Here is a 19907-nt window from a genome sequence, read left to right as displayed (position 1 = left end):
GAATTAAGCATCTCTAGTGTATATCATAAGCAGCATTACAATTTTAGCATCTTAATTAGCAGTAGTAAAAAACTAACCTGGAGTCGTGATGTCCCTCCATATCTTCAGAACGTGCGGGGGTAAGGACCTCCTTATAAACGAGATTTGCATACCGAACATTGTTCTTCTATTTAAGTGAAATGCAGTTATCTATATCTAGTTAATTTGGGTCCAAAGACCCAAGACTATTTACTAAACAATACATGAAACATAATGAAAAGAGACCGATAACATCTATTCAATGCTCATCTGCTTTCTTTGTTGTATCAACCAAATGACCACTAAACAATAGGAAGCTAAAAAAGGAGCCAAAATAGATAAATAAAAGGCAAAAATACATCTTCACCTAAAAACCAAAATAATTAAGTGCATTACAAGTTGTTAATCGCCATGCATTCGTCAATGTCAGCTACGGCGTAAGGACCTCCTTATAAACGATATTCTTTGTGTATGTTGCGCCATTTATCGCTGAATTCCTTTCAACCCCCTTCTTCTTTTTCTTCTCATCGGTGACTGGAATGGCAAGTATCTTCACTTTCGATCGAGCGGTGGCCCTTGATAGAGCAACATAAAGCTGGCCATGAGAGAACACTGGTTCCGGCAAGTACACACCAACATTAGGAATCGTCTGGCCTTGGGCCTTGTTAACCGTCATGGCAAAACTTAGTCTTATCGGAAACTGCTTCCTTTTAAACTGGAAAGGGAACATCTCATCATCAGAGGGGCACAGGGGTATACGAGGCAAGAAAATTCGCATTCCAGCATGCTGGCCAAGGACAATTTCAGCATCAATACTGTTTTTTTGGAAACCACGAACCACCAACCTCGTGCCGTTGCAAAGTCCATTAGCAGGGTCTATATTCCTAAGCAACATGATTGGGCATCCAACTTTGAGCTTCAGAACATGTGGGGGTAGTCCATTAGGAGTCAACGTGTTTAGAAACTCTGATGGGTAATAGTTATTAGGATCATCCACTGCGGTGTCAAAACTATGGTACATCATCTGCTCCCCTTGGAAACGATCGATCATCCTCATATTTATCATATCCACCCAGTCATTCCGTGTAGACAATATTGCTCTTGAAGTGATGTAGCTTGTGTTAGACATATTTTCATTTAGATTGGGGTAAATGTCATCTATCAATCTATCAAGGTCGTGGTCATTACCAGTATATGGCACACATACCTCATCTGGAAGACGAACATCACCATCGTTGTTCGCTTCCTCAGTTCCCCCACCGACGCGCAACAAATATTCTGCAAACCATGGGTCACTCTGTGCCCTCATGTTTTGAACAAGCTTTAGGTGGCACATGGATTCCCAGAGGTAAGAACTCCGTAGAGAGGCAGCAACTATCTGAGCCCTTGACCCCTTGCGCACAACAGGGAGTACTTGTCTGAAATCACCCCCGAACACAACAGTCTTCCCACCAAAGGGCAGCCCAGGTCGTCCCATTATATCACGCATGCTATTGTCTAGCGCCTCAATTGCTTGTCTCTTAGTCATTGATGCCTCGTCCCAGATAATGAGCGATGCTTTTTGTAGCAACTTTGCCGTCCCGCTTTGTTTTGTGAAGCTACATATAGCACCATCATCAATAGTAAGTGGTATCTTGAAACGCGAATGGGCAGTCCTCCCCCCAGGCAATATGGAAGCTGCAACACCAGATGTAGCTGTTGCAACTGCAATCTTGTCCTGACTGCGTAGTGCCGCAAGCAGTGCCTTATACAGATAGGTCTTTCCAGTCCCACCAGGCCCATCCACAAAGAACACTCCACCGTTATTGGTGTCAACGACAGATAAGATCTTATCATAGGCAGACCTCTGCTCCTCGTTTAGGGTTTCTTTCATAGCAACGTCTTCTGTCGTCGGCTCGATACATTCCTCCTCGTAAATCTCTCTATCAGTACCATGTGAATCGTCATATATGTCGATGATAGCAGGGAGAGGGAATGTATTTATGTCTTTACCCATTGACTGCAAAATGTTTCTAATGTCAATCAAGACCATCTGCTGCACATGGGTTTTGCTTTGAGTACTACGATGATAGTCCTCTGACATTGAGTCAAGGTGTCTCTGCCATAATTCTGCCACATCGTTCGGCTCGCAGTATACCAGTATTGTTGCAAACAACCTTCGTAGTGCTGATGGCATTTGGTAAATAGCGGCTTCGTTGAGACACTCATCTATTGTGTTGTCTGCTTCAAGCAATCCCCTCCTTTGTGCTGCCTCACGAAAAGATGGTAGTGTGTCACCATCTACTGTCCTTAGATCCGCATAGGAGGTAGCACCTGTCACATGGTTTAAGAGAAGTCGAAGATAAAAGCGCTCCCCCTCAGCTGGATGAGCAGTGACTATTCTACCAACCTGTCCACCCGTGTTTCGTTTCCTCCTTTGCCACACTTTTCCCTGTTGCAAAGTGTACCACTCAGGAAAATCACGGTAAAGGATGCCCCGAGCCTCCTCGTGTAGCCTATTTGCCTCAAAATATGCCGTAAGCATTGACCTATCGGCACCTGGACGTTGGACAACATGATTTACTTTAGCACGCTCGTGAAATGACACCATGTGCATGTTTTCAAGATGGAGCTGCAGTTGCATCACTGGTGGAGAGTTTTGACTTAGATCAAAGCTGAATATCCTCCAGAGGGCTTCTGGAGGGGTCACCCACCTAGCATCTCTATACTGCTTGATCTCATCAACGTCACCATCAGCCTTGTTTGCATCTGTCACAGCCACAGACACACGATCATGGCCTTTGTATATGTATTTGAACAAGTATTTGACAGCCTTGATGCTCCCGCACGCCTCAACATTGATGTGACAGTTGAAGAGCCGGAGGAGGTAAGGGTTGTAAGGGATGACCCATCTGTTGTCCAATTCACAACATCGAACCGTTTCCTTACGTCCATCATCACGACGCCTATAAATAGGATATGAATCCTTTCCTTGAGACGTTGCATTGCTAAAAGCTCTAGGATAATGGTGTTTGCATGAAGCACGACCCTTAGTGCATGGGCATTTAGGATTTAACAACCCACACGGTCCATGCATCATATGCTTGATAACCATCTTGTACAACTGCGGGTACTTCTTCTTATTAGGGATCTCAGCGGAGATCAGTAGATCATACTGCTCAGGACATGTTAGCTTGTACTTTCTCTGCATGATGAGTAGAAAATGGGCATGGGGCAAACCTCGCTTCTGGAACTCCACGACATAGACATAAGCACGGATCTTTCCAAGAATATGTTGCTTAGTCAATCTCTTCTTCAATTCCTCTAGTTTCGCATGGAATATGCGAACAACGAGGTCTGGACGATCCTGTGGCGACTGCATAGGATGAAGCTCCCTTGTTATTTCATCCCAATTGGGGTTGCACGTCATAGTAAGGAATATGTCTGGTTTCCCAAACTTCCGCACAAGGGCCATAGCATCCATATACCGGCGTCTCATGTCACGAGGACCACCGATAAATGATGTAGACAACACAGTTCGCTTTCCAATTTTGTCTGCTCTGTTCTCGCCTTCATGTAAGCTATCTACCAAACCCTTTTATAGATCTGCCCTTAATCTGTCTTGGTTTCTACGTATGAAATCCAAACGAGAGCTCTCAACCTTGATGTAGCTGTCGACAGCGAACTGTTGGAAAAGACGCTTCCCATGAAGTATTGGATTGAATATACCTGGGCGAATTTGGAATCGGTAGCAGTAATAGTCACGTACAGACACACATAGATGGCTGGGTCGTTCTGCAAGATGCAAGTTGTAGTAATTAGTGTTGCTAAAAACATACTGAACAAAGGATTATATAAGACTCACAAAGAAACAACTAACCTGTATCGTCATCATTTGCATCCCTTGTCCTGTGTTGGTCACGATACGCCTCTACTTCATCCATGGAAACATTGGACTTCGGAATATTTGCATGCCATCCAAGTTCACCTTTGGGAAAGAACAATGGGTATGATAGTGCATCATAGCATCCATGATATGAACGGATGCCATGGCTTGACCTATCCTTCCCATGCAGCATAACACTATTATTGAATTGACCTCGACGTTCACTCCCCTCAATCCAAACTGCAGCGACCTCCGAAGTGATGGGTGCATTATATAACTTTTGGTTCAATGTTTGATCAAGGTTCAAGGCAATATGGTAGTCTTCAATGTTATCAACGTGCCCCATACTCCTAAGGTGCTCAGAGTATGGGTTTCCCTTAAGTATCTCAACTAACTGTTTAATAACTGCCTTGTCTTTATCAAGTTGCTCTTGACGACATTTACGATATCTATGCTCGAGGCTGGGATCATCATCGTAGAAGTAAAGCTCAAGGTGCTTCTGTTCCGCCCCAGCTTCCCTACCAAACGACCTTACGTTGTGGTACATCATGCCATGTGCACGGAACGTGTAGATACCACGATCCATATTAGTAGTCATATTGTCAAGGCAACAGTATAGAGAAGTGAACGAGAAATGGCCGTTAAAAAATCGAATGTTATCACGGAAGTGCCTCGCATCGGCATCTGCACACTCCCACAGCCTCCTAAGCTGAGATGGTGTCTCGAATGGGGCTAGATCAATCTGTCCATTACGACAACAAAATCCAGGTGGTTCATATTGAAACTTCTTTGCCTTACAGTAGTCACAATCAGCAACAGTGTTCAACAAATATGTTTCTTCAGGTATGTTACTATACACCTTGTCGTACGGGTCAGGTACGTCAGGGATAACAGTAAAGGCATCTTGTGTTTCATCAATATCGATATCCTCACCAGATTCACCATCTAAATTTGTGTTCGAAGAACAATGGATAAGACGTACAGGCCTAGAAACGTTCAAAGTCTATATTAAAAACATTACGCAAGTACCTTGCCCAGCGAATAGGTATCCTTCGTCTTCGTCATCTTCAAAAAGTACAGCTTCATCATCATCCTCTGTAAAGAGCACATCTTCAACATCATCTGTTGTTGCACATGAATTTAGCCACTAAGAATATTTAGGGAATTAATAGTGGAATGGGCTTGTAATTACCATTGGTAGTGACAGTCGGGGCTGCCTGGTGTTGCATCCCAATGTCTGCTCCTTCAGTCATATTGTTACTCTCCGTGTGAGGGAATGGACATAGACCGGTACTTTCTATTGATGGAAAGTTGTGTTAAGTCAGTTTACCACTATAATTAATGTGTCAAATTAATTAAGGATGAATTAGTAATTACCATTGTTGTCGATCTCTGAAACAGTCTGATGATCAATTTCATTATCCACATCATTCTCCATTACACGATCCCTAGTTGCAGTAGCGAAGTTTGTTCCAATGGCTAAATGAAATTTCTGATTTTGACGAGACACCAGGGTCTGTCTTTGGCCGGACGACACATGACGTTTATGTCTTTGTCGTCTAGGAGACTCTGTCATACTGTCTTTCTCGACATCCTCAGTCTGTGATGGATTAGGAACGAAAGGTGTTGGACTTAACTCAGGGATAGACATGCCTTCGGAGCTACATAGAGACCCATGAGGCGCTTCAGCATCTGTTGAACTCCACACAAGCTCCGGGGTAAACTTCGGGTCCTCAATGCCGATTAAGTCCTGGAGTTTAATTTCTCGTTGTCTTCTTTTATAGTTTTTCCTTGCCATCTTATTACATGATTCCCTATTACGCAATGCCCTTTGTTCTTTTGTTTGAGTTGCAAATCGAGTTCTTTCTCGTATTCTCTTACATTCCCTTGGATCTAAAACTTCTGAACTTTGATTGGAATCATGTTGATGACTCGTCTGACCCAATGCGACTTTAAAGTTGAAAATAGCAAAGGTCTTAGGTGTACATATAGGTTGAATGATGAGAGCTCAACCAACTAATGGTGCATGTTATCTAGAGTGTAACAACATGATATAGTGAAATAACATAACAGATAAATGTAATTACCTAAAGTGTTATCACAATGTACAGTCGGATTTTTGATGCTTCTGTCGCTTACAAACACCTGTGGACATTCATCTACACAATGTAAACATTGATTTAGTAGATAGTTGCAATAACAGTCATTATAACAGATTTTTAGTAGATATTTATATCAACAATGATTATGAAACATAATAAATCTAACTACTTCTAAATAAAACATCATCTCAACCAGCACCTGACAAATGTGTGGAAAGTTTTTCACTGCCAAGTCTTCTATGCACCTCAAATGAGTTATTCTTATGCAACTGATAAGAATCATCATCAACATCCTCAATTTCATTGTTTTGATGATTATTGTTGTCCTTGTTTGCAGGGATGTTGCAAACTACAAAGTAAACCCGAGAGAACATAAGAAAATTATTACTTTAAAGATGAGTGACAGACGAGCATAGTTAATATACCTTTTGAATACTCATGGTGCATAACATTTCCCTTTTTTCGTGACTCACGACGCTTCTTCAATTCATTTTTCTTTTCAGCACTCATCGTAGCATATCGTACTCTTTCTCTTTCCCTCTTACGTTGTCTTGCATCATCACGTCCTCCTAACACGTCATATACATTTCCATTATTAATCTTTGTTGTTCATTAACATATCAGAGAAATGTAATTACCTGGAGTGGTATCACACGGTATAGTACAATCAATGATGCTTCCGTCGCTTATAGACATATCTGGACATTCATCTACATAAAGTAACCCGACAACACATAAGAACAACATTACTATAAAGATTAGTGATGCACAGGTATAGCTAACATACCGTTTGAGTGTTTATGGTGCTCAAGGTTTTCTTTTGTGCGTGACTCACGACGCTTCTTTAGTTCGTTTTTTTTCATCACTCATTGCTGCATATCGTGCTCTTTCTCTTTCCCTCTTACGTTGCATTGCATTAGCACGTCCTCCTAAACCATTATTTTTTCCCATTTTAAAACCTTGTTGAGAGGTCACATAAGGCATTTTATTAGTAGGTATACCTTCAAGGGTATTGTTAGATAGTTCTCTTAATGGAGGACGGACATCATTATTTCTGAATGGATCCATATACGTCTTTCAGTTAGACACCAAACCTGTGTAGAAAAATATTAGTTATATTCAGACTTAGACCGGATAATAACAAGACACGACAAAAAAACTCCACTCAATTCGTGCGCTTAGCGTCGATTAAGGACAGCCCGTCACCATCACTGCCATGGTGTGACGTCGCCTCCAAACATTATCCCCTGTTGTCCTCACCATGACATAAGTCGAGGAGAAGAGATCCCATGGGTTCTTAAGCCCCTTCCCTCTTCCTTTGTTCCTTCTCACTCCACTGGTTTGAACCTCACCGGCCGATGGATGCCGCCATGGATGGGAGTTCATCAGTGTTCTTAGAGGGCACCGTCTTTTAGGTGAGAGTGGTGGGTCACCAATGAATTCAGCAGAAAACATGTGAGGATGGATGCCACCATGGATGGGAGTTCGTCGGCGTTCTTAGAGGCCACCGTCTTTTAGGTGAGAGTGGTGGGTCACCAATGAATTCAGCAGAAAACATGTGAGGATGGTAGGTTGTTTGCTATTTATGACAATTGTGACTTCTTAGAGAATCCCTAGGTGTGTTGAAGTACTGCGTTTGTTGAAGCATATATACTTTAGAGTGCAGAGTTACCAAATTAAATGAAATATATTAATAGCACATACAATTAACACAAAATTTCTGAAATGATTACGAACCTGTTTAACTGGGCTTAAAGGTGGTGGGCAGTGTGGTAAATAAAACCAACAGATATGCCACTTATGAATCGAGAACTGACTCTATTTAAGGATTAGAATCTTCAATTGCTCTAAATTATAGAAGTGCACAGCAGGTAGTGCATGAAATATGTACCTATTCATATTCTTTAGCTACTGCAAAAAGATTAGGAGGCCTGGTTTCTAGGGTAGGTATTCAGAATTCCTGGTGCTAAATATGTGCAATCATCGTTTATTTACCTGTTTATATCCATGGACAATAGACAAGCTCATGCATCATTCTTAAGGTATTATTATTTGCATTATGCGTTTATATTGTAGGTATTATTTGTATATAACATAACATTTTTCCATTCAGGTTTTGTCTACAATGTGTCGACATCCAATAATTATTTATATTTGAGAGCGTGAGGTAATTCTATAAGCTAGTATCATAGTTGCTGACTGGAGCTCATTTGCAAGTCATGGTACTTGACTGGTTGCACTGTTGGCCCTCATGTCTTTGATCGACATGCAAGGAAATGCAATAAAATCGCAACATGGGCAAAGCCAGAGAGAAGGCTTCTGTTTGACCTCGTGACAAGAATCCAATAGAACACACCACCGCAAAGGAAGTAATTGGTAACACTTGTAAGAAAACTAATGATGGTGAACTTATTTATTAGCTCACAGAGATGTCACATAGTTTTATACAAAGCAGTCACCATTAAGACCAGACACACGACTAATACAAATAGAGCACAAATCATTATTACTAAGTTTCATCTAATACATAACTAACAAAGTATCTACTATAACAAGCTAGAACACATGTCTCAATCCGATATCACAGTTGCGAAATGTGCCCATCTGTTCTCAAGAAATCTGTCGATGAAACGACGCCTTGGAATTTGAATCAACGAACGTCGAATAGCTGCAATTTAGAACATGATTTGTAAGTACATGTTCATTTTAAATTATTATCACCTTAATTTTAGCTATAATTTATAACTATATTATAAGAACCACTCACTCTTCAAGTGGTATGTAGTGTGATGATCTGGGTTGAAATGAACGGTGCTGTGGTCCGAGGTTTCCAAGCATCCTATTGTTATAATATATCTATACTACTCTATTAAGTTAGTAACGTCAGCGTCCACACTACCGTGCCCCCGCCTACCCTCGCCCCATCCGCGCGCCCTTCACCACCCCTCCGCGACCGCCCCTCCCCACGCCCCCGCCCCCGCCCCTGAGATTGCCGCACGCCGTGGCTGGAGTTCCGCGCCCCCTACACCCTCCCGCACGATATCACCGCCGATCTGTCCTGCCAGGAGGTCCTGACCCCACCACCCAGATGCCTGCGTGCACGCCACCGATTTCCCCTGCCTGAACTCCCCACTGCCCCTATTTCTTCTCCCCTAGCTCTCGATCTCAATCGCGGCCCCCGTACCGCAGTCGACCTCCAGATCCTCTGCCATCGATTCGTGGCCGCCAACACACTGAGGGGGCGGGGAGGGTGGGCATGGACAAAAACTGGCTCAGCGGTGGTGCGTTGCTCAGCGCGTCTAGGAGCTCTCGACGGCAGGCCTCTAGGATGGTGGCCATGATGCATGGGCTCAGGAGGATGTTCGTGGCGCACAACAGCAAGAGTTGGGCACACAGGGATGAGCAGAGCACTACCTTTGCCTCTACATCTACATCTATTAGCCCAAACATACGAGCTGCTAGGTATCATGTTCTTTTTTCCATGTCTATCTATCCCTCACCCATGTGGATATTATGCCAGTGTTTTGATTGTTGCAATGTTTCTTTTGCCTAGCTTCTATTGTAATAGCTGCTTCACTGTTTCGTCTTGTTAGTGCAATAGAACCTCCTTAATGTTTGATGCACAATCGTTTTTATTATAACACAACCTTGTTTTAGGAAAATGGTTGCTGCTACATAATTAACCATAGTAGCTTATTTAAATAGAATTATGCTAAATGACTTGTATTGGTTGATTGCCAATTGACTATCCATATCCTTTCGTGCCTTGTTGAGTGTTGACTCACTTTTTCATAATACATTTCCTTAATTATTGGCTGCTATGCGGATCAAATTATCTTTAAGTTTACCATGCAGTGAAAACTTAAATAATGTATGATGTTTTGATTTCTGAGAAATACAGATGATATCCTGGAGTTGATCTGAATATGTTTAACCATGGTTGGCACTGTCCACCCAACATATGTGGTAGCTGAATGAGTTTACTATGTTCTAACATAGAAACAGAAATTTCCTACCCTTTTTAGGCAGCATGAACCGCAAGTGTGGAACATCCATTCTCATACATTTTCCCAATGAACCAATGCACTGATGAGATAGTTTTGATTCTCTTAGTTCTCATCGTTACTATAGTTTCCATCAAGAATTTGTCCAAGAATTGTCACCATCTATGGCTAATTCTTGCTGATGGATGTTCCAATTGTCATTAGGTATCCTGCACACATAACCCTTCTGCGTGGAAATCATGAAAGTAGGCAGTTGATACAGGTATATTCTTGTATGTGAAAAACCATTAATTATGTACAGTTCATAGTTTTTCTGATTTAGGCCACTTCGGTTGCAACTAAATGCCCTGAGTGGCTGAGTCCAATATATGTCTCCATGATTCTTTGTTCTGCTCTTTACTTGTGAGCTCAAAAGGTGTTGTATTCATCTGGTTACCCTCCACTGTGCCCTCTTAAAGCACTTTTGGCCATCTGTGGGAAGCATGATATTTAATTTTTTAGTAGCATGAAACAAATCCAATACATGTTGATTTTATTCTAGGGGAAACAGTGCTCTTACTGATACTATATCTGTGATTTAATCTTGGCTTAGTGATGCACATCAGAATTGTGAATAGGAATGCAATGTACACATATGGTTATTGAAGTCTTATGATTCTCAAGATAATATTATTTGGTAATCGGCCTGTGTGTTATGCTTAGGTTTTCTTTAGCCAGTGCCTGTTAAACTATCTGTCAACATTGTTCTTGTTATTTCCCCCTGGTTATGACTCTATATGGCTATCTCTTTTAACTCTCAATTTACATTGCATGTTTGTATCCATACTGTACCACAAATGGCTGAAAACACTTGACATGTCTTAGCTTACCATGCTGGCATACTAATAATAATGTGACTTATCCTTAGGTGTATGGTTTCTATGATGAGTGTTAGAGGAAGTATGGCAACGCCAATGCATGGCGGTATTGCACTGATGTTTTTGATTACCTTATCTATCAGCAATCATTAATGGTCAAGTAAGTTCCTCTAGGGAAAAAATACAGGTTTTCATATCATGCTATCTCGGCAAGTCTACCTAAATTATACCTTTTGTGCAGTTGAATGCATTGACCTTTTGTGCAGTAATTCTAATTTTAATATGTGATACTGGTAATTGGAGTTAATGGCAATGATAGTGGATCTGTCTCGTGCAACAGTAACTCTCGCAGACCACTGTTGTTAGTTCTGGACTGGTTGCCAAGGCCTCTCAATTTTCGTATGGTTGTGAAGATGGACGACAATGACATGCATGTTGGAGGTTTCCGTTTTACTCGGAAGCAAAGCTGATGTTCTTTGTATACTTGTGGTACCCTAAGACAAAGGTATTTAGATTGTCCTTTGCTTTTCTATCTCATAGTTTAGTTTTTGGCAACAGGCTGATGTGTGCTTTCATTACAGGGAACTACGTATGTTTATGGAACTTTCTTTAAACCATATATTTCTCAGCATGAGAATGAAATCGACCAGAATCTCCTTGAGCTGAGAGCTCGAGCCACCGACACGGTTGTGCTTTATTTTTAGAAGGCTGCTTCGGCAAGACAAAGTACTTTCTTTGACGTCTTAAAATATGTTGTTGCCCAGTCACCTTCTCAAAAATCAAGGCAACACCTTCATCAGGTGTGGATCAAATGCACTATTACTCTCTTTTTTGCCAAAAAAATCCATGGAATCATTTGTTGTTCAATGTTCATCATGTTTACTCAGATGCTCAAACTGTTTTTTACTGTTCTTCTCTGATCCAATATTGGTCATGATGCCATAGGAAGGAATGTAGTACATAAATGTGTGCTCTGGTTTAACTGATCTGACAGTGTTTATCTTGTTACCCATGTTAAAATCATGCTTTGATGTCTTCCAAGAATCACAGCAGCCGCCACAACAACAGCAACCACAAGTGCAGGTGCAGCAGGCGCAACCACAAAACCAAGCAGCACCTGTTATGCGCAGAGCATCATCTATTGCTGCTCGGCAAGCAGCAATGGCACAACAATCTCAGGAGACTAAACCCGTTCAATCTTCACCCAAGATCAAGCGTCAAACATCAGCGAGATCTGGTTCAGTGGCATCCACAAAGCCTCCGATAGCTGCATCCGCACCAAAACCTGGTGGTAGCCCAAAGAAAGGCGAGGTCAAACCTACTGCTGACCCAGTTCAAACTCCAACCACAGGTGCTGATTCACCAAAACCCGAGCCTAGCGCTCGATCACTCCCTGGAGTCGAAGGGGTGGACAAGATGGCCATCGATGAGGCCAGTGGTGACGCCCCAGAGGGCGCAGAAGAGCTTGACCCTGCGCTGGAAGAAGAGACGCCGATTGAGGAGATGATCCGTGTGACGCGCGCCAAGCTAAGGAGGCGCACGACCACCGAAGTTCCTGTTGGGAATTAGCTGCAGGCCATTGTTTTTCCTTTCCCTGCACATTGTGTTGATCTTTTTATTTTTTGGGGGTTTTAGGCTGTCATGTTGTTTGGTGGAATGGAGATGTGCTCTTGAATTGGTTCTTTGTGACACAGTTGATTATCTTGTTTCTGTGCTTTCTTAGTGCCCTTTTCTTGTGATTTAAGTTGTAAGTAACACTTTCCCTACGCATGTGAATATAGGTTAGCGGCACGGGCAACGAATGCATGTAATTGCAACATCATACACTTCAATCTGGTCACTCCTTGAGTATCTTCAGGATGTCACATCTAGCCGCAATTTGTAGCCGGCAGGGAAACAAGAACAGCTGTTTTTCTATCATTCTCTGTGTACATGTATCTGTTTGAGTCTCTGGTATACACTGCAGTTAGTCTGGCAGAAGCTTTTCCTATAATCATTGGAAGGCCCTCTGAAATAAAATATGCGATACTAAAACTTAGTCAAGTTAATTAGAGCATGGTAGAATCTTTTCTTGTTCGTTTCCAAGTAATTGTTGTGTACTAACATTTATCGAATAATTTTTACGCCGTTGCAACGCACGGGCACTCACCGAGTATAAGTCGAAACATTTTAGGTCAAGAGGAATTTGAAATATATCGTTGTATTTTATTAATATGACTGAATATAATGAGAAATAGGTAAATAAATAAATCACAGAACTTAGCAGCAAACAAAGTCCCTTTATCAATTTAAAGGTCTCAGAATTTAGCAGCAAACAAATAGGTTTTCCTACATCATAATGAAATTACAAGATTTTCTTATTAATGAGCAGGTTGCTGATTTCTTATGTAAAATATAGATTTGCCATGTTAATTTGTTGTGGGAGGTAAAGGAGTATGTCTTCAAGATCATGGGTGGATGTGACAAGCAAATGAAGCAATGATTCAAAGATTACAATTCTGGATGGTGACGTTGAAGCGGAAGGTATTGGTAGAGATCATTTTCATGAACATGAGATGTTCCACAGTTTACTCATCTTGTGTGGATGAACGAGCAGGAATGAAACTCAAAGGAAAGCACTAAAAGGAGCGTCAGAAAAAGAGACCGAACTATAACAAGTACTCTCACTTAAGGGTGTTTCTCTTTATGTTGAACTGTAGACCCAGAAAGAAGCATGAAGAGAAGCGGGTGAGAGAAAATTTTGGACAGGTGCAAGTACACTGTACAAAAAGCATACTACCAGCTCATCCTTTCAACTATCATTTTATCTAAAAAATTAGCATCAACCTCTATATACCGGAAGCATGCATGTATATAAACTTTATACCCCAATAAATACCCCAACACACACAAGTTTGACATTACATTACTTAACTTATGTCCATATATTAATTTGAATTTGAATTTTAAATTTGTCTTCAACACAATGCATGTGCTTAATTATCTACCATTTACTGATTAATAGTAAAAAAATAATGAACATGCACTAAGCAAAGATTATGTCAAATTACAATTTTACAAGTTGGTAATGAATCATGACATAACAAGACATGTTCAAACATTGGTAGTAGAACAAGACATTCAAATATTCAATAAAGACGAATTAATAAACCATATGAGGACATCTTCTAGATATTTCTTATTATTTAGTTTTCATTGTATGCATATAATACAGCAGCACGTGGAGCTAGGCGTAGGACAGACCTTCTTGACATTAAAGTGGCAAAAATAAGCAAAACAATAATTTCACAAATAAAGAGTATTTCTTGTATTCTTAAAAGATGATGCCTGTCAGAGGCATGCATAAAAAACACACCAGGTTATCAATAACTTATAGTGCAAATTTATGTTATGATGAATGGTTTGTTTAGATGAAAGAAGATACTCTAGTCGCAAAAAAAGCATTTCTTATATAAGAGATAAATTATGGCAGGTAAGCTGTATAGAAAAATTATTGCAATGGCAATGGCAAGGTATAAAAATAGATTACCTATGTGTCCAGCAGTACAGGAATCTCTGCGTAGCTTGAATTGGCTATAACTCTCTTGTGAAATCCAGATAGTTTAACAGAGGTAGATGACTGAACTTGACTCTGAAAAGTGACACTAAACTAACATCATGTACTACCAATGTATTTTATCAGACATTATATTTAGTACAATGTAAATAAGATTTCTCAAAATACTACTGATTTAAATGTGTGTACAGAGATCCAAAAAACATAATGCCAACTAAATAATAAGACCCACAGAGAACTATATGCTAACATGCACATGAACTGCATTATCAACCAGAATAAAATATCCACATAATTAATTCGAGGAAATTTGGAACAAGAAAACATAATGGATCCAATGTATGTACAGAGATCCAAAAAATAGACCATGCTAGGTTGTTGGATGTTTGGAGGAACTAATTTGGAAGTGATCCAATTTCTATCCCAACCCAAACACAGGTTATGAGCTTACATATTGGTTTATCCTAACCATGGACAACTTAGAACATCTAAGCTTGGAGGACAGAAATAACAGTTACTTGTGTGCCTGTTATGCCTTCTCAGTTTAGGAGCTTGGCACCAAATAGAACTTCAAACTCCCTGCTAAAACCCCACAGTTCAATCGCCTTATCAATAAGTGACTGTAACTTCATGATTTGTATGACAACCGGACTACATTACTTATTGCCAATCAAATGTAGAAAGTAGAAACAGTACAGGGTTAGCATATGACCCATATTTGAATCTAGCTGCAAGCAATACTTCTACAGGTCGTCCATCTACAACAGCTACTGCACCTGGTAAAGGCTTTGGTATGAAATTAGGCAAGACACAGAAGACAAATCCATTCCTCTACGGCTCTTTTCCCCCATTGAAAGACCATTATTTTATATTAGTATGTAATTAGGGTTTACCATAAATCATGCAGTCCATAGAACTATAATGAAAAGAGATGCAATAGATACTGAACATTAGAGTTGCAGTGAAAGAAGGTGCTGATTTCAGTGGTTACCTGAACTCCACTGGACCTGGCAGCACGTTGAGAGGCTTTGCAGTCGTCCTCGCTCTCCGTCACGCGCGTAGTCCTCGTCTTCCTTGGAGTCGTGGTAGGGATATCCTGACAAAGATAGCGCTTACTGAGCAAGACTCACGAACGTAGATGTTAGGGAGAGACATCGGAGGAGTTAGCAGACCTACCGACGCGTCGCGGTCGTCCACACTCTCTAGGGAACTACTCCGGCTCTGGCACACACGCGTGCTCGAGCTCGTACACAGAGGAGAAGGCGTGATGCCTCGAACATGCTCACTATTTATCTTCATCGATTGTGTGCTGTCCCAGGCGAAGTGGAAGTCGTGCAGATTTAGTGGAACTGGACGGTTGCTCTGATTGTGTCGTGGAAGTGGTGCGCGGGAGTGGGGGGAATCCGCTGACCAGGGGAAATGCGGTCGTGGGTGAGCGGTTGCTCCGATTGTGACTGGTTCTACGGCACGGGGTGGTTGGATGGGCAGTGAAGGCCGTGCAAGCCGCCAGCTAGGGAGAGAGACGATGGAAGTCGCTGGACGGGGGATAGGGTTGTGGAAGCCGCCGGCTAGGAGGAGAGGCGGAGGAGGCCGCCGGCCGGTGGAGGAGGCCGCCGGCCGGTGGAGGAGGCCGCCGTCGGTGGAGGTATGGAGGAGGCTGCGTTCTACCCTCTGGAGAACGAAGACCGTGGTTCTATCCTCTGGTAAACGAAGACCGTGCGTGGCTCAGGAGAGAAATCCTAGGTTAAAAGTACTTGTTTGCTGAACATCCTAAAAATACAAGAACACAAGATTGGATGTAATCCAGCACAAGTCGGGTTGGGGAGAGGGTGGGAGGCTGAACACATTATGCTTGAGACGTCTTGGGTTCGAATCTTGAGCCACGGTAGTTTTTTTTTTTACTGCGCGGGCATTATTTGAACAAGGGAGGGCAGAACGAGAGAGGGCAGAACAGAGTGGCAGCCTACCCCCTTACAGTCTTCATAGTAGTAGAGATACGATACGAACTACTTTTTCATACGCCTGCAATGACCGAAGACTACGTGATGAGCTCGTGCGTGTGGAATTTGTAACCCTCTCTCCTTTTAACGTCAAAAAAATAAAGGGTGGATACAAATGCCGATTTTTTAGGCTTTGTCGGCCCATGCGTAGCAGCCAGGCAGGTCCATTAGGCCCATTACCGGACAAAATTTCTTCTTTCTTCTTTCTTCTTTCTTCTTTTTTTTAAAGAAAAAAAATTCACTTCTACACATGCTGGAATCGTTGATACCCCGTATTAACACAACGCGCCACAAAACTCAGGCGCGGAAAGGAGTTGGCCAGCCCAGGAACTGATGGTGGTGGGCGTTGCGTTGTGGAGCTGTCAGAGTTTACATGTACTTTCAGATTTGGTACAGATTTGGTATTTTCAAAATAACTAGCTAGCTTTGGTACAGATTTGGCTTACTCCACTCGCAATTAGCGGAGCGTCAGAGTTTACATGTGCTTTCAGATTATGAAGGCAGTATCTGTAGAGACAGTATATCTAACATTGAAATCAAGATCATCTACGCAACAACAAAAAAATGCAGGCATCTGAAGAAGATACTTTGATGTCTCATGAAGTTGCTACTATTACTTGTGCAATTTCACTCATGTTTCTTAGTAGCCTTATAGTATCTGTCAAGCGAGAAGCATATATCAAACTAAAGTTACTTATAAAATAAATTAGACAGAAAGTACAAGTCTATTGAAGAAATTAGACAGAATGGTACAGGTCATGACCATTTCTAAGGGTTTAAGATTTTAAGTACCAGAATGTTTTATTTTTAATTTTTTCTTAAAATGAACAAGTCAAGATGTAGCAATCTGAAATGCCTGGTCTTGTTCTAAGATGTGACGCTCTTGAATGCCACTGTGTACTTTGTCTAGGTCTTCAAAAGAGAATCGTATTCTTCAAGGTACGCGGACTTAATGGTTTGGAGTTGTGGATCTAAGAATAGTCTTGTCATTGAGATCTCCTTGCCCTTGGTCTCGATTTCTAGTGTTTCAGGCAAAAGAGTAATCTGACTCCAGATGACTTCCATTAGAACTCAAAAGACATTCTAGTGCAGGCTTCGATTCGGACCCAACTGCTAACATTTTTGTGACCCGCCGGCCAACCTCCTTTTGCTCTTAATCCATGTAAATTGAGTGAGATTAAATGAGTTTAAATCCTAAACTAATTTAAATTCTTTCATATTTTTTTTTCTAATCTCATTCAATCAACATAGGATATAAATAACCGAAGAAGGCCTTACCGGTATTGTCTTTGTTGTCGTACTCATCAGGATCTTCTTCAGCAAGTTTCCTAACCATGTCAAGAGGTTTGTAGATTAGCTTCTTCTTTATGGTCTTGAGACTGCTTTAATGTTGAAGCATTTCTTGTGATGCATTAAAGGGGAAGTGTGTCTGAATCAACAATATCCTAGAAAGGCTTGACACGTTTTGTTGTAGCAACTCTCATAGAGATCATGTGGAGCCTTCGGGGAAATAAAGAGCAAAGCTTTGAACTCAGCATCTCCCAGAGCGTGAAGTGGCTCTAACCCATAGTCTTGTCATCACCATAATCCTGAAAAAGAAATGTTCATTGTTTTTTTTTCTTTTCTGAGAAAGTTATGCATCATTATATTAAGAAAAAAATGTCCAAAATGGATCGAAATACAAAGTCCTGGAGGGCAAAAGACAAACAAACAATGGACCTGATCACCAAGATCCTAACACCTATGCCTCCTCTTCAACAACAAATAAGGCGAAACAAAGCAAAGGAGAGGGTTGGCAGGCCCGACTAGACCCTATTTAAGGCGATAATTAGCACCAGAGTGTCAAGATGCTTAGCTCCTGCCTATCCCAACTTCCCAACTGATCAATTCATCTAAAAACAGCCTTTTAACCGAGCTAATGAAAATATTCACTCCATAAAAAACAGCCTTGTTACGAATAAGCTATATGCACCAAGCCCTAAGAATTATGACGTTATTGAAGTCTTTCCTCATGTTTCTGTGCACTTTTTTAAGAGTCTTTCCCTACCACACAGCAAAGGGTTTTCATCATTTTCAGGAGTGAGATCACCTAGCTCTGTGAGCGACAAAATATGATGTCAAAATTGTCTAGCAAAACTACAGGCGCAGAGAAGAGACTGGGCTATTTCTTGCTCCTGATCACATAGGGGACAACACATCGAGTACTGCAATCCTCTCCTTTGGAGCCTACATATGTTTAACAGGAGGGTACACTAGTTATATTTAGGGAAAACTGTTTCAACCTACTAATTCATTGGTACAATATTTTACCTTAGCTAGTGACTGGTAAAATTTAAGTATCCTTCATGAGTAACCTTCTTTGGACTGAGAAGTCATACAATCTTCACACCATTCAGAAATAGTCTCCGTCTCCATCTCCATCTCCTTTGTTCTCTTCACCTTTTTCTGTCTGTTCCTCCTTTCATCAACCTCCTTCGTTGACAACAAATAAATAGAGAAGTTGATGATTTCAGAGGACTTCTTCACCAAATCCCACACACAAGAGAATTCAAATTAAACACTTGTAACAATAGATGCACAAAACACCACATATATTTCACTTGCTCCCACACAGTAACACGAAAATTATCCCATGATTAATGCATACACTCAAGTGGAAATGGAATATATTGCCAGGAACGGTTGCTAAGCGATCTGCCATTTCTGTAAAAAATGAAACAAATGACCACGTGACTTCTGAAACGATCTGATTACAATTTCCATGTTAGCACTGTTGATGTCATGTGCAAGTCTAATAAAAGTTGCTAATTTCAGGTAACACGGTTGGACTCCAAGGTAAAAAAAATAGATAGCAGCTACAACAATCTTGGTGCCCATCATATATTTGCACCAGAAGCCAATTAAAGGCTAGTTTAAGAAGCCTATTTTTTTCAAGGGATTTACAATTTCTAAAAAAATAGTTCATTTTTTCTTGGAAAAATAGGAATCACTTAGAAATAATGGTGTTCTCAAACTAGCCTTAACACAAATAAAAGGCACATGAATATGGTGATACCTTTAGACCATACAAGTACTTCTTGGCCTCATCTCGCAGATGTAATCTTATTTCAGTTTTAGAGCAAGGGGCTAGTTCCATATATCCTCGGAGCAACTTGTCTCGAATGCAGTCTTATATTCCTAAACTCCAAAAAAAAAAAAACACTCCAACAAGGGCTCAACTGGGAGGGAGCATGGGTCAACGAGTGAGAAGTTCTAGAGTTTTGTGTCTGCAAAGAAACCCAACCGAGACCGGTTTGACTCATAATGGGATGGCACTTCTTCGTAGCGGGCGACGTGGCCACGTCCACCGCCCGATCCATGGTTCTGGATTCGTATTGAAGAGAATATTCCTCGATCAGAAATAAAATGTAACGTCAGTTCTCAGTTATGCCGAGGACAGTTTTTCAGATCAAAGATGCATGTAAGCGTGTAACGAAACTATACAAATCCGTCCAAATGGACACAC

The 19907-nt window shown here is 41.2% G+C and overlaps 2 long non-coding RNA genes and 1 pseudogene across 2 annotated transcripts; 1 reads left to right on the top strand and 2 right to left on the bottom strand.

Annotated features, from left to right (window-relative positions):
• Positions 1-5087: 5087 nt before the first annotated feature.
• On the bottom strand, positions 5088-6333 carry LOC103648452 (uncharacterized). Its single transcript, XR_002267102.1, has 3 exons — positions 6185-6333; positions 5261-6042; positions 5088-5180 (listed from the first exon to the last, which is right to left on the bottom strand). It is a non-coding gene; the product is annotated as an uncharacterized lncRNA (long non-coding RNA).
• Positions 6334-8374: 2041 nt separating this feature from the next.
• On the bottom strand, positions 8375-15530 carry LOC103646075 (uncharacterized). Its single transcript, XR_002267101.1, has 4 exons — positions 15394-15530; positions 14376-14477; positions 8753-8824; positions 8375-8653 (listed from the first exon to the last, which is right to left on the bottom strand). It is a non-coding gene; the product is annotated as an uncharacterized lncRNA (long non-coding RNA).
• On the top strand, positions 11296-12622 carry LOC103646074 (HVA22-like protein i; annotated as a pseudogene).
• Positions 15531-19907: the final 4377 nt, after the last annotated feature.

The sequence above is a fragment of the Zea mays genome, chromosome 2, assembly GCF_902167145.1.
Source record: "Zea mays cultivar B73 chromosome 2, Zm-B73-REFERENCE-NAM-5.0, whole genome shotgun sequence".
In the NCBI taxonomy this organism is placed as follows: domain Eukaryota; kingdom Viridiplantae; phylum Streptophyta; class Magnoliopsida; order Poales; family Poaceae; genus Zea; species Zea mays.
Note: the sequence above shows the minus strand (reverse complement) of the source record. Positions and strands in the feature narration are given on the sequence as shown.